Below are 15,027 nucleotides of genomic sequence, written 5' to 3'. Positions count from 1 at the left end.
GGTTTGCGAGCAACTGGAATGTATTTCCGAGGAATCCTTATAAGGAAAACATACTAAGTAACCTTCCCGGCGCGTTCAAGCTCGGTGAAATTTGCCACCAATTCCTTAATTTTGTTTGTCTTAAAAAAAATACTATTTTGAATTTGCTTTATCTGCAGATGCGCTTAGGATGAAGTCACTCCTAGACTGAAACATGCCAAGCTTCCCTCGTCATTTCACCGTAGGCCTATTTCAGGGAAATCAACTAAAAAATGTCCACCTGCTGAGGAGAGGAGAAAATAAGGGTAAAAACTTACAACTTAAGGTTGCTCTGGCTCTACTGAGACAATTTGCCAAGTGTTTTCACTCACTTCTCAAGTATCATAGGTACGATGATGAATTATTTATATTTTGTCTTTTGTAGAAAATGATGTACACATTGACATTGTATTAGAGCCAAGAATAAAAGATTACTATATATTTTCCACAAAACTTTACATTTGGGACAACTAGTTTCAATGCGAAGTCATAATCCTTGAGTACCTTAAGATGACGCCTGTGTGTTGAATTAGAAGTAGCAAATAATACTTTTGTGGGAATAACACAGCATTGTCCTTTCATTCAAAAATAAATTTCCATGCAACCAAGCCTGATATTGAGTGTATTAAAGGAGAGAAAGTTAGTCAAGACAGGTGAATGTAGGAATATATTAGGGTGGAATGCATGGATATAGAATGAATGTGGAATGGAAGGGTTTGTTGTAGTGTGTATTGACAGGCATCCTTTTTTGGCCAGGTTGAGAAGTGAAGTGGCTTTATTTTAGTGTCTCTCCAATAGCAGCTTTAAATTTTCATTTACCGATGAACTAATACATTATTTAAAAGTTAGGTTTTTTATTTCATAATATTAGTTAAAATGCTGTACCTTTTATTGTGAAATATTTTGCCTAATTAAAAAATCATTCCACAATGAAAACTTAGCTGTAAAACATGGCACCGTTAATAAACTAAGGGTCTCAGGAGGCATCACTCTGAATCAAATCCGGGCCTCCTGGGCAGTAAACCAACATACTGCCCATTGGACTACCCCACCCCCTGCTTAGTTTGTGAATATTTTTAAGAGTGTAGTTAAACCAAATTAAAATAATTTCAGTAAATTTAGAATTGGCTTTAATTCCTCGCTTTAAGTTAACAAAAGTATTTTTACACACAGTAAATTTTATGTCAAGAACTTGATCAATATCTCTAGGGGATAAATAAATCATTATGAAAACTAATGAAAATTTAAATTATTCTAAATAATGTGAAAGTTTCATGCTAAAGTTGCACTTATCATTCTTTCATCTTTTCTTTGTATTGAAAAATTATTTCAATAAGAATCGCCTTTTTCGAGATGGATTAATTTTTAATGTGTTGATTTTTTCCTATTTCCTTCTTATAAAATTCATTTTGACAAGATGTCAATAGCAAAATAAATTTAAATCACGAAAGGTTATTCGACTAAGTAAATTTTTAACATTTTCAGTTTAGGTGAAACTATCAAAGTCTCAGCATACTTATGCACTAGTTTTGCAATAAGACACGCGTCCTCTCATTTAATGGTGCAATATTGCAAGAGGATATTGATTTCTATCTCAGCAAGAAATCATTATTCATACATACAATATCAAGGTTTTAGGTCTATGTGTTGAATAAACTGGTGCCTGGAATATTGACGTTAATAATCTGTCTCCTAAACTTCCCACTTTGATGTCCACGATTTGGTTCCTGCATAAGTCTCATCATTCTACTTTTTTCTCCAGGGGAATCACTTGGAAGTGTGTTCAGAGGATCTGTTGTACAAAGTTATCTTCAACCAAATAAGCCCTGATTCAAAAAATTTAAATTTTCTTACCATTCTTTCTATGCAATATATATTTGCCATGTCTGTCTTAATCATAAATAATATCCTTCATGCAAATAGCCAAATTCACTCATATTCAAAAAGAAATCATAGCATCCACATAAGTTATCATAAATCGGCAATCTCATATAAAACTCCGATGGTAATGGGTGTAATAATTAATAACACAATACCAAACTCATTGAAAGTGAGAGATAAATCGTGGTTTCAAATTGAATATTGGGAAATTCCTTCTAATGAAGTGTTATTTTTCATTGGATAAATTTTTAAATAACAAATAATTGTAATGCTTGTCTTTTCATTTCCAGATTCTCCATCCATGCAGTTTGGACACATGGTAGCTGACATTTTCATGGAGAATTTTGAGAAGAAGGCGATAGAGACCTATCCGAAGAAACCATCTCTTTGGATCCGCTATGTCGATGATACCTTTGTCATCTGGCCTCACGGGAAAGAACTAGAGCTGTTCCTGAAACACCTAAATCAGCAACATCCTGCCATACAATTTACCATGGAAACTGAGCAGAATGGTGTTCTCCCTTTCTTAGATGTGTTGGTGACCAAAAAACTGGATGGCAGCCTTCGCCATGCGGTATACCGCAAGAAAACCCACACCGACCGGTACTTGGATGCGCGATCACACCACCATTCCGCCCATAAGAGCTCGCTAGTAAATACACTAGTTCATTGCGCCTACGCCATCTCCGATGCCGAATCACTCCCATTAGAAAAGAGATACCTCGTTTCTGCGCTGGGGAAAAATGGATACCCAGAACACATGGTCCAAAAAAGGACAGTCATAAAGGAAATGGAGTTGACGAAAGAGGGGATTCTGGCCAAGGAACAGAGCGAGAAGAAACCTGAAAAAGAAAAACCAGCTGCATATGCTACATCCCCAATGTCGCCGGAACGGCTGAGAAGATAAGCAAGCTACTACGGAAGCATAACATAACCACTAGGTTCTCCACAGCCAGAAAAATCGGCGACATAATATCTAAGCCAAAGGACCTAATCCCCGGTCTCATGCACAAAGGTGTATATGAGATAAAGTGCACGTGTGGGAAGTCATATATCAGTCAAACAGGGAGGTCCATCAGATGCAGGACCAAGGAGCACCAAAGAGCCACAGATAAGAAACAGTTCTGACTTTCGGCAATTGCCGAACATGCGTGGTCGGAACCTGGACACTCTATAAAGTTCGACCAGACTAGAGTGCTGGCAAGAGAAAGGCGATATTTTCCGCGACTCATCAGAGAAGCGGTGGAAAAAATAAAAAATCCATACAACTTCAACCGTGCCGGCCCAATTTTTGTAGTGGACGGCTACACCGACCTCCACTTGGGAAAGGGTGATTCCCACTCGCCATCAAGAAAGATCCAATCAGAGAGCTCCCGGCCAGCCAGCGTCTCCTATATATAGCGGCCAAAATGCAACGCACATCAATTCGACCTGAAGATGCCTCCGGGACTGGGGGCAAAACAGTTGTCCACCAACTAAACTACGCGACGGTAATTCCCGGAAATCAGCATGGATTCATCAGATAGACGGCACGAAAGCCTAAGGATTAATTACATTAATGCATTATAGATTCAAATTTCTGACATGTTAATAAAATTAAGAATACAAAGTAACTTTCCACTGTCCTTTATTAGCGTACAGGTTGAGCCGTGAACAATTGAATATTCTGACATGTTATTTATGAGTGATGGTCTGAAGTTATTTATTTCAGCAAGCCATTCTTAACCATTTTTTCATTACAGATATACTCATTTAATTTCAATTTTTTTAATTTTTTAAGGGGAACTAATCTTTGAATCTTAAACCAGTTAATATTTCTTTAGCCAGTTTGAGCACACAAGTATTTATATTTTTGCTTGAAACATCCTTAAAGTAGTATTGAAAAACCACATTAACTTGAAATTCATAATCATATTTAAATTGTTTTCCTTCAGGTCTTCAATTGGATGCTTATGCTAGGTGAGAAGAGCAGGAACACCCATGGGAATCATAGTTGATCAGCAAGCTTTCTCACAGAAAGATATAAGGAATGAAGGTGTATATTTCTTTGCTGGTGCCAAGTTGGACAGTGGTATCAGCATCTAAAGAAGTGCCCTTCATGTGGGTGTCAGCCTTGAATGAGAGCTAGTACTTGACTGCCAGCTCTATATAAAGCGGACGAGAAAGCTTTGAAAAATACCTTCGACCTGAAGATGCAGGCAGGATGGCCAGCGACACTGTCGTCACCAAAAGGCAACCAATGGGGATGGAGAACCCGGAAATGCAAAGACAAGCAATTCAATGCCGTGGAAACCTTTGCTCAAAGTAATTGTGATGCATAGTTTTTCTTAAATACTCTAATATGTACACTTTTTTTTAGCATATTCATTGTGCCAAAATGTATTTTGTAAATTTCTTTGTTTGAAGACTCCTGTATGCACATGATATGTATGGTCCGTGGAGAATAAAAATGTTATTTGGGCACTCATTCCTTCAGTAACTGTATATGCAATTTCTTCGTTTCATTCTTTTCTGTTTTTGGGCAATTAGTGATTTCACCCGATGGTTAAAAAATTTCATGAATGGTGTCATTCGGTGATTGAGGCATTCTGGTTTTGACATTTACCAGTGGTTTTCCTCCTCTGATGTCCATTAGGTCACTTCTGTCTGAGCTGTGAGGTTTTTTTATAGTTGAATCTTAAACCAGTAAATATTTCTTTAGCCAGTTTGAACACACAAGTATTTATATTTTTGTTCAAAACATCATAAAAGTAGTTTTAAAAAAACCACATTAACTTGAAATCCATAATCATATTTAAATTTTCCTTCAGGTCTTCAATTGGATGCTTATGCTAGGTGAGAGGAGGAGCAGCATCCATGGGAAACAAACTTGATCAGCAAGCTTTATCACCGAAGGAATGTGTATATTTCCTTGCTGGTGCCAAGTTGGACAGTGCCGTCAGCATATAAAGAAGTGCCCTTCATGTGGGTGTCAGCCTTGAATGAGACCTCTGAATAGACTGTAACTCCTCCACCGCCAACTTTGTGGAAAGTGGCTATGAGGACATTTCAGTAAAATGTTTTGGTTAAAAGTACATTTGGAATACTGATGCGATTTCTACTACACATGTATTTCAACCAATGTATTTTATGAGTAATAAAGGTGAAAGAAACAAATGAATGATGTATAATTTTTAAATCTTTCTCTTGGTATAACTTCTGAATGACTTAACTTTGCCTTAATGTGCTGCTTAAAAAGGAAAAAGAGAAGTACAGGAATTCAGCCAAAAATTAATCTTTTTTTGGGAGGTCAAAACTAAATAAAAATGTTGATTTGAATTGTTACCTTAAGTACAGATAACTGTAATTGATATATTCTAATAATCTCCAACAAATGAGACTGAATATATTTACACCCTCAGCCATACTCAACATTCGGCAAAGCGGGTTATTAAATTCGTCATGAATTAAAACAGAATTATAAGTAGATAGTTAACAATGAAGTGTCGGTGTCTATTGCAAATATCTATTCGCAGCAATTTTTTATCGAATAGATTGTTTAAAAGCCAAAAAAACGTGAAAGAGGCATTATTTTAATTATCGGCATGAAATAGTAAAGTAGAAGCTCTACTATGTGTTAAAAATATGAAAAGATGCGTTAATACGTACGTTGGTAGCCTAAAATGCCAAATAACTCTAAAGTAGTTTTATCCTATCCTGCATATCAGCATTGTGTGCACTCTGAACAATTGTTCTTTGGTTTTTAAGGTGAAATTCGTGATTACAACAAACATTTGAGCTCGCACCGGGCCAAAAATTACGTCATATGCCGAACTACACAAAGTCCAATAAATAGATGCGAAAAAGCATGGTATCGAATGTTTTCCAAGAACCGGCTCACGCTTCAAAAAAGAGATGCTCCATTGACGGCCAACCGCTCACGAGCCGTCTCAAAGAGTACCGTGAGGTGCCTAGCCTCCCCGAGAAAATTTACGTGAAGTCAAATCCTGAGAAAAATATTCTAAGTCCAGAGCCCCTCGCCAGGCGAGAGAGGCGTCGAGACAGGCAGATGCCTCGGATTCGTCAAGTGAAGAGCCTTGCGGTGTTCATCGATGTGATTTTAAGAAAAAATCGGCAAAGTCCGTAGTTTTGCAGAAAAAATAATAGTTCCGAACCTCCAAATTACAAGAAACCCGGTAGCCCGGGGGATAAGAGGCGGATGGTTGAGATGAGAGTATAGCATATGTTACTTCGATACACTTTTGCAGCCGAAATTTTTTTTTTTGCAAAATATTTTCGCTCCGCTAATATACGCAAAAGTGTCACCAGAGATTTTGACAGCAGGTTCAGGATGCCGCGGGAGATCAGGAAAACATTTAAATGTTGAATATTTTTGTGAGGAAGGCTGCCGATTTTTCCAGCCGGGCGGCGGGGCGCCGGAAAAAATGGCAGCCCTCCTCACAAAAATATTCAATATTTAAATGTTTTCCTGATCCCCCGCGGCATCCTGAACCTACTGTCAAAACCTCTGGTGACAATTAACTGAAAATTAATGAACAAAAAATTAATTATTGGGTTGGTTTAGAATCCAGACAACAGATGGCGTATGCCTTCACTAGTTGAAACCTCCTCAAATACCTGCATATCCTAGTACATCCTTTTCCCACTAGAGACACCGACGTGTAATTTCGAAACTCAATTATTACATCGCCATTCAAAATGTATTTGGCTTCATGGGCTACGTTCGACATTGGGGCACGGTTAATTTAAGATATGACGCATCATTTCGATTGCTTCCAGCTCATTTTCATAGAATGCGCTGGAACTTCATAATTTAACTGTCAGTGTGTACACAAATTAGATGTTCAAATTATGAATGGGGTGGCATCCCTAATTGGTAGCAATTTCTCCTAGTTCATATTCAGTATTCCATGTAATTTTTATTTCAAAGAAAACGGTCCATTGTGTAGCATAGAAGAGTTTTATTTGACCCAAAACACTTGAATGCTAGCTAATAATAGCATTTTCCAAATAGTCCTTAGGAACTTCATCTCAACACAGTTCCAATGGTACAGTTGATCTATGCAGTTCTATCCACTGCACTGGTTTCAACTTTCACATGCTCTATTACAGCAGTCATAGTGGTTACCATTTTAATTATTCATAAGAATCATTAATGCAGGAATATATTCAAAACCTTTATTAATTTCAAAATATTAGAATACAAAAGTGTCAAATAAGTAATTTATTCTTAAACAATAGTGCAAACAAGACTTTCCAAATGGGTTTGACTAAATCCATGTTCCTGATATTTCAGGGATACTATTTCTGCACCTCCAATGTAGTTTCTTTGGCTTTCACCCAAATTCAAATGAAGTAAATTTAAATAAGTTCACAGAATATTTTGCGTAGACGAAAAGTTGAAGGAATAATTTACCCTTTAACCTTATTACCCTATGACGTGGAAAAACTATGATGCATGCTTTCCATTGAACCAGAAAATTAACTTTACAAACTACTATCCATACTTCACTTAGTAAGTCATATTCTCAAATTAATTATGTTTACCTATGAATGGGATTCATATCAGCAACCTAATTAAGATTCATTTGCTTAGTTTCAAAGGAATAAGGAATTCAGACTGTAATGAATTCTAACCCCACAAACTCGGAAGTACTATGAATCATGGGAGAGTAGAAGGGATTGCTGGCAATAATCGGGCAGGAAAGGTGGATGCCCACTCTCTTGATTAGCAATGGGGTGTTGAAAATTGTAATAGATGGGAGAATGTTAGGCGAGGAAGGGGTGGTGGTGGTAGTAGTAGTAGCAGTAGTAGTAGTAGTAGTAGTAGAAGCATATTAGACAGAATGGAATAAGGTGGTAAGAATAATTTGAAGCAGGTCTATTTTAGTGCTGCATGCTGGGTTGTTTAGTTAGGTGAGGCAAGGAAGTAGTCACTGTACTGTTTGGTATCTAGTTTTAATAGTAAACCTACCTTTACCGGTAAATTAACAATAATAATAATAATTATTATTATTATTATTATTAGACCTACATTTAGTACCAGGAAAATGTATTTATCAAATGAAAATAAGATACCAAGGAATTAAAAAAAAAAAGATTATAATCAAGTAGTAGCTCTGATTTGTATGGGAACTGACATCAAGACAAGGATTATGACTCTGGTCACTGTTGATCAAAGCTGTTTATGGACAGTAATTTATTGGACCAGATTTACCTGCCAATTACAGAACTAGATAATGTCTTATACTAATGGAATGATTTCAAGTAGGAGTGGATGATACTAGGTTACTTCAAAATGTCAATGCTAATGCAATATCAATGCTCTTCATATTTCATTGGACCACTCCATTCAGGTTCAATTATCCAGTTTGAAGATTAAGAATTTGGACATTAGAGAAACTGAAGTGGAGAAAAGGAGCGAAAACCTTTGGAAGGATTGAAGTAAATTAACCTTTATACCTGGCAACTGTTAATTGGAAGAAACTTTTGAAATAAATATCAAATGAAAGCAAGCCATCTACATACGAGTGACTGACTAAGGCTCTCTGGGGTTCATGGGTCTTAATGAAACATTTCCAAGGGCCACTACACAACAGATTTTTCACTATGGTTACTTTATTGCAATAAACTCATTGGTGTTTGTTTAATGTTTTTCTAGCTTTAATAATTGAAGACACTAAATCACCCTTCAACTTTTGAACTGGAATGGATTTTTTTAACCTGCCTTTGTGCATTTGGTCTATTGGTTGAAGCTGGTTTCTGGCAATTAAAAATTGCATGGCTGCCTGTTAAATATTTTTAAAAATATTTCATTACTCCACGAATAGATAGGAAAATTCTTTATTTACATGTTTCATGTTAAAGGTTAGATCACATCAAATAGTGATAAATCTATTAATTATGAAAACTAGAATAATCAAGCCACATCATGATAAACCTTTAAATACTTGGACGCTAGGCACCACTGTGATATGAACCACAAAATATCACAGTAATCAACCCAAATTTCTTTTTTGTTAGTGACCTTAGAGTTCACTCAATACTAAGCCCAATGGTGTGTTAAATTCATACATCAGGGAAGGGGGATCAGTGCCTTTCCATTAGCCGGTTATGGTTTCTCAGGAAGATCTGGTCCCCAAAAAAAGCAGCTTGGTGGAGGAAAGGGTGCCTTAGACGCAGGACTTCAAATCAAATCCGGGCCCTCCAGTCAGCAGTCCAGCACTTCTCTTAGACGGCCACGTCTTCCAATGATATGTTCATTTGATTTCATCCTTTACCATCATAGCAGGACAGATACCTATCACGAATGCTGGAAGCGATTGGCCTTATAAGTTGACTAACTCTGTTTCTGTAAAAAATACCTTTTATTATGATTAGGAATAAAAATTTAGCATGTTTGAAAACACTATTTCATTCAAAATTCTTCATAGGCCATTACAAACTGATTGATTACATGTGCTATTTGTCAGTTAACCAGATCTCCCTGGGAAACCAGAGCTTTTCAATGACATTTCTATCCTTCTGGCGGTATCACGTGAGGAAGCAACCCAAGGGTCACATGAAATAATCTGTGATATCCCTTGGCTGAAGCTGTTGTCGCTGAGCAATAGGGAGGGTTTCACCATATACACCTGAATCTTGGTTGATCTCATGTTCTAGTCGGATCCTGAATTTTTACTCAATTTCCACTTTTTAGATAACTCTTTTGCAAGCAGTGTTTTGCATTTATTCAATGTTTACGAGCTCATTCCAGTGAAGTAATTTGAACTTTCATGAAATGCATGCTGTCAACAAGGATGAAAAGAAATTTAATTTAGCACTCAACTGTGGTTATCAAGTTATAAACAATCATATATTTGGATTTATTTAATGAATAGTGAGACCTAAGTCCTTCAAAAACTCACCACCATTGCCACGAATACTGCCCACATGCAACCGCTGTAATTGCTTGCTTTTACTACTGTTATGCTGCAACACGTAGGATTCAGAAGCAGCTGTAGGAGTAGTCATAACCATGACATCACTATTACAAAGCTACAACAGCAATGAATATCAAAATCAGACCTTGTTGAAGTTTAACTCTGATTGCACATAATTTTTTTAATTACTACAAATACCCTCTTACCTATGTAGGTCAACCCTTCATTTTTTCATTGAAAATTTTATTTAAAGGCACAGGTAGTGGAAATTCAGAAGTATTCAGTGGGTTGTCCAGCAAATTATCTTCATGATTCCCAGCAAGGGTATTAGAAATCTAAAGTCAAAACTTTTCTCTGTCAAAGAGTCATTTTGAAAATATATCATATGATCATATTTCTTGCAGTAATCCAATTGATGTGACACCAAACAGCACCAATCCAATCCACTGTCTTATCACCAATTATCTCTCAATGAATTGTGGTGATGAAGGGCTTAGAGAAGACAGGAATTGCAATGGAAGAGAGAAATTGAAGGAATGGAGGAAAATAATGGGTAATAAAGTATAGATGCCCTGCCAACTGCATCCAATTTGGCCCCTCAAAGTCCCATGACAAGTCTTCAACCTTCCCTTCAGCCTTCTCCAGTCAGCCTTATACCAAAATAGCTTGGGTCATTCCCCTCTGTCCCTAAGCTATTCAAATAAAATAACACTTCAGTGCTAAAACATTTAAGAACACTTTTGGAGGATATATATCCAAGGCAAGTATTGCTGGGAGAGACAAAGAACTTTGCCTTCTTAGAAGTGACAGAAAATTTTCATTGGGATTGTCTTAATGAGTTTTATCGAATATTTTAGATAATGATATTAATCAAACCATGATGCTAATTGAAATCCAAATTGTTTAAACACCATTATAAATTGTAGTGTATTTCGGCTGGCAATCCCACATGAAACCCTCCCAAGCCCCATTGGGGGTCACAATCCATGGGCCCATGAGAACCTGATTATTAAGGTCAAGAGACAACTGATTTGTAACTCTATGATCCCTTTGGGTAAGTCAGATTGAATAATTTTCTCAATTCAGATAAAGTATAATAATTTTCACTCCAGGCAAGTCTACATAAATGTCAGTTTGAGTGGAGTTTGTTTATAACAGTGAAATTTCAACAGAAGTAAGCTATAATTAATCATTGCTTTCAATGCAGGCATGGTAGTTCCAGGAAACACCCCTCGAAAGACAAAACATCTTGTTCATTATAGATTACCTTTCAGTGAGATTTATCAGCAGGTGAACGGACTTTCCTGGACAATATGGCCCAACAAAATGAGGTAATGAAAAATAGGCAAGCACAGAGAAAAAAGCAAAGAACTGAAAGAAGGATGTGGAGAGAGGGGGCTGATACAGAGGTAAGAAAATAGGTAACAGAAAGGTTTAAGTTGTTAATTGCAGTAACAAGAGGATTAGGCTATGACTGGGAATTGATGACTTAGTTGTCCTGGGTTTTCCTGAGCTTTGGTCTATCTGGTCTGAAAGCAGTTTTACAATTAATACAAAGAATTTTATAATTAAAAGCATCCCAGGAGGCATTTGCAAGGTGAAAGGATGTAGTAGGTCTTACAATGTCCATTCATACGGACCTAAACTGTCACTTGCAATTACACAATACAGGTATTGAAATAACAAGCAATACTCTCTGTTAGTGATTGCATAACATGCGCGGAGTGGCCTTTGCTCCACATGTAATTTTGAGAGGCAAAATTGATGGCCATTGAGAGCTGATTCTTACTTGAACTCATCTTGGAAGCCACAGAAATCATACAAATAAATGCTAAGAGTTTTCACGGAGGATGCCCACCAACTCATTTAAGTGAAAATTCAAACCGCCAAAACTAAGGAAAAGCAGAGACACAATCTTCACATGATCAAAATGGGTCCATGAAGGCCATTGAATTTCATATATACTGATTATTGAAACCTTTTTCTAAAAATAACTCACCCTGATAACCCACTCCTTCATTCCTTAGAACAAGTGCCCCAACCATCCTTGAACCCATTGGAGGAAAAATATCCTAACCACAATCCCTCAATCAACATAAGGTTCTTTGTGTTTTTTAAAATAAATTAAAAGACAAAGACCACAACTGTGTTCTAACTAAAATTTAAGCCAAGGTTCAAAGAAAACTTAATTTCACAGAGCACAATAGCTGACTTGCATCCAACCAGTTAAAGGGAAATATGAGATTAATTTGGAAAAAGTTTTCTTCAAATGAAAGATCCAATCGAGAAAGAAAATAAGAAAACAAATCAAAATTTGAAAAATAAAATGAAAGGCTTTCAATTTATTGAAGAACAAATAGTCCTCTTTGGCTTGAGACATGCCACTAACTACATATAATGCTCACTACTTCTTGTAGAAGCACTACAAAGATATTGAAGTCAAATATCTGCACATTTTCTAAGAAGGGATAAAATATATAAAGGTTTAAAATAGCTTACATCAATACTTGCAGTGTGAATCCTGTCCTCTTCCCTGTCCCCTCTCCTCTCTCAGCAGACCTCGTGTGGTCTAGCAAGCATCAGAATGTGGCTTCTTTCAGTTGAGAGCGCACAAATGGTGACACCAAAATTAGCCTGATGATGAATAGGAGATGTTGCAGACATCAAAAAACAGTTTCTTCCATAGTGGAGTCCATTCTAGGCTTGGGGTAAGAGTCGAGGTCCACCAATCTTTAGATAGGAAGTACAAATTTAGAAAAGTACAACAATGGGAGGGGTGGCAGTATGGGGGAGTTTATGACTTAAAAAAGTATCATTCAACCACATGAACAGTTTGGGGGTCAAGGCAACTAAGAAAAAATTCAACAATAATTAATGGAACTAGGAAAAGTTGGTTCAAAAATCTCCCCATCTCTGGATCTGTGCGGTTGAATTATTATTATTATTTTTGCTTTTTCTGTACATGGATTCAGAACTGCATTTCAGATGGTTAAATGAATTTGGCCAAGATAAAAAGACTAAATTAAATAAGGAAAGTAAGATATTCGAATGCAGATTTATATGATGGGTATGATTAGATGACTTTGAATTTTTTCTCTAAATTGTTCAATACCTTTATGAAAGTAATCTACCATTCAAACTTTTTAATTTTAGAAATCAAATACATGCTGATTACATTGTCAGCAACACTGTTTTCAATTACTATGAAATGCAATATTATGAAAATTCATTAAATTTTGATTTACTCACAGTGATTTTTTCATTAAAATTCTTTCCATGAAATCTTTCCAGAGATGACTACCAAATATTTAAACAAGTTTGAAGAAGTACTGCCTTTCTCCCAGTTCTCTTGTGTGCTTGAATCTATATTTATATTCCTGTAGTATTGGGCACATTTGTTCACATGTGCTCACATGTATCTGCAGATGGCATAATAAAAACCATGGTGCAGGCTATCACTCAGTACATACATTTGGGCTGACAGAGTTCTGTTGAAAAAGAAGCTGCAAATCTTGCACAGATAGGCACACTGGATGTTATGCATCTCAGACCTGATAGAACTATCTTAAATATTTCATTTTAAGCCTCATTGATCATTTGTAGAAAAGCAAACTTGAGGATCACAGAGGAGGGTCATCTCCATGACCAATATTGGGGATAGAAGTTCATGTGAAGTTCATCTTCTCATTTGTGCTTGAATAAATACCCTAGAATGTCGATCTGGGAATGGGGTTGGGGAGAGGACACAATTGTCAGTTCTACTATCGGGGAAAGATGCCAAGGGGCACACAATTTAAGACTACTCCATTATAGCATTTGACACACAATTATGAATCATGATATCTGAGAAAAGTTATTCCATCATGATGATTCGAACACAGGCCTTCAACATTGGAAGCCAATACACTAGCTGCCTCACCAACCTGATCTTCATTGAAGTCTTGTTATTTACCTAGTCACTAAGAATGCAAAAACATTCTTAAAAATTTGATAGTATGTAACGATTGCTATAACTTACAATTTTTTTACCAGGTCATAATTACTTGGCATGAGTTTTAAATGACATATTTAACTCAACTAGGAGTAATTATCTTCACTTTGAAAGAATTTTAACTCAAGTGTATGAAGAGAGATAAGAATGTACAACTTATCTGCCTGGATCTTTCCTTGCCAAGTAACTGCGCCAAACATTTGACATACGTATTACATTAATATTCCTACTAGAATGATGCGACGGGGTAGTCTAGACAACCGAAATGTTACATACTGTTAAGTGGTCCCCAGAATGAAATCCTGGTCGATATATTTGAGAAATCTGAAATTAAAATTGGAAAATCATGTGGTATTCATAAATTGAGGAAAACGATATTAGAACACAGAGATATGATTTGAATGTTCCCATTCACTGGATTCTAAAGTTTCACGCGGGCTAAGAGCTCGCGAGTCTTACAATAATCGTCATATTTCAAAAAATCCCTTCGGATCGATTACTAAGATATAAATCGACGGCAATAGTTGGTGAAACTCATTTAAGCCCACCTGGAATACGCGGACCAGCGTCCAGTAATTCCATTGACCCACTGGAGCGCCTCAATCCCTCCGACATTCACTTCTCGTCCGTCCGAACCAGGAGAGCTCCACTCACGCCCCACCCGCGAGAAGGAAGCCTGGCAGGAACAGAAGAAAGCAATATTGGCGAAAAGGCGAGATGGAAAGGGAATGAGGAGCTGGAAGATACGGGCGCGGGAAGTGTCGGAGAGCAAGCCAGGGTAATGGGAGACTTATGACGCCCGCCTGGGACAGGGAGGGGATGTGAGGGAGAAGGTTAGGACGAGAGAGGGGGGGACACGAATGAAAGAGGGGTAAAACTCGTCTACTCTAGATGACCTGGCCGATGAGTGCGCTGGTATGGTGAAATGAGTGAAGGAGGTGAGGAGGGCAATAAGTTTGTTGAGGTGGAGAGGTCCTTTCACGCTGACCTATCCGATGGCTTCCCGCGTGAGAGGGGAAATAAGTGGAGGGGTAGGAATGATTTCAATGAGCGCGGGTGGATTCGACCATGGCAAACGCAGCGATTGTGTGTGGTTCAAGCAGAGTCCCATGTTAGTAGGCATCCCTTTCAAACGGAGAGAGTTGGGTCTGCGGTACTTGACGGTTTAATTTGACACAAGGCTTTTGGGGGACGGTGGTTTGGGCCATTTCATGA

At 37.3% G+C, this 15,027-nt stretch overlaps 1 long non-coding RNA gene across 1 annotated transcript; it reads left to right on the top strand.

Annotated features, from left to right (window-relative positions):
• Positions 1-3,221: 3,221 nt before the first annotated feature.
• Positions 3,222-5,045, top strand: LOC139686780 (uncharacterized). Its single transcript, XR_011700562.1, has 3 exons — positions 3,222-3,389; positions 3,834-4,203; positions 4,710-5,045. It is a non-coding gene; the product is annotated as an uncharacterized lncRNA (long non-coding RNA).
• The last annotated feature ends 9,982 nt before the right edge of the window (positions 5,046-15,027 follow it).

Source organism: Hetaerina americana, unplaced genomic scaffold, assembly GCF_022747635.1.
Source record: "Hetaerina americana unplaced genomic scaffold, ioHetAmer1.1.p SCAF_1, whole genome shotgun sequence".
NCBI lineage: Eukaryota > Metazoa > Arthropoda > Insecta > Odonata > Calopterygidae > Hetaerina > Hetaerina americana.
The sequence above is the reverse complement of the archived record's forward strand: the minus strand, read 5'-3'. Positions and strand labels throughout refer to the sequence as shown.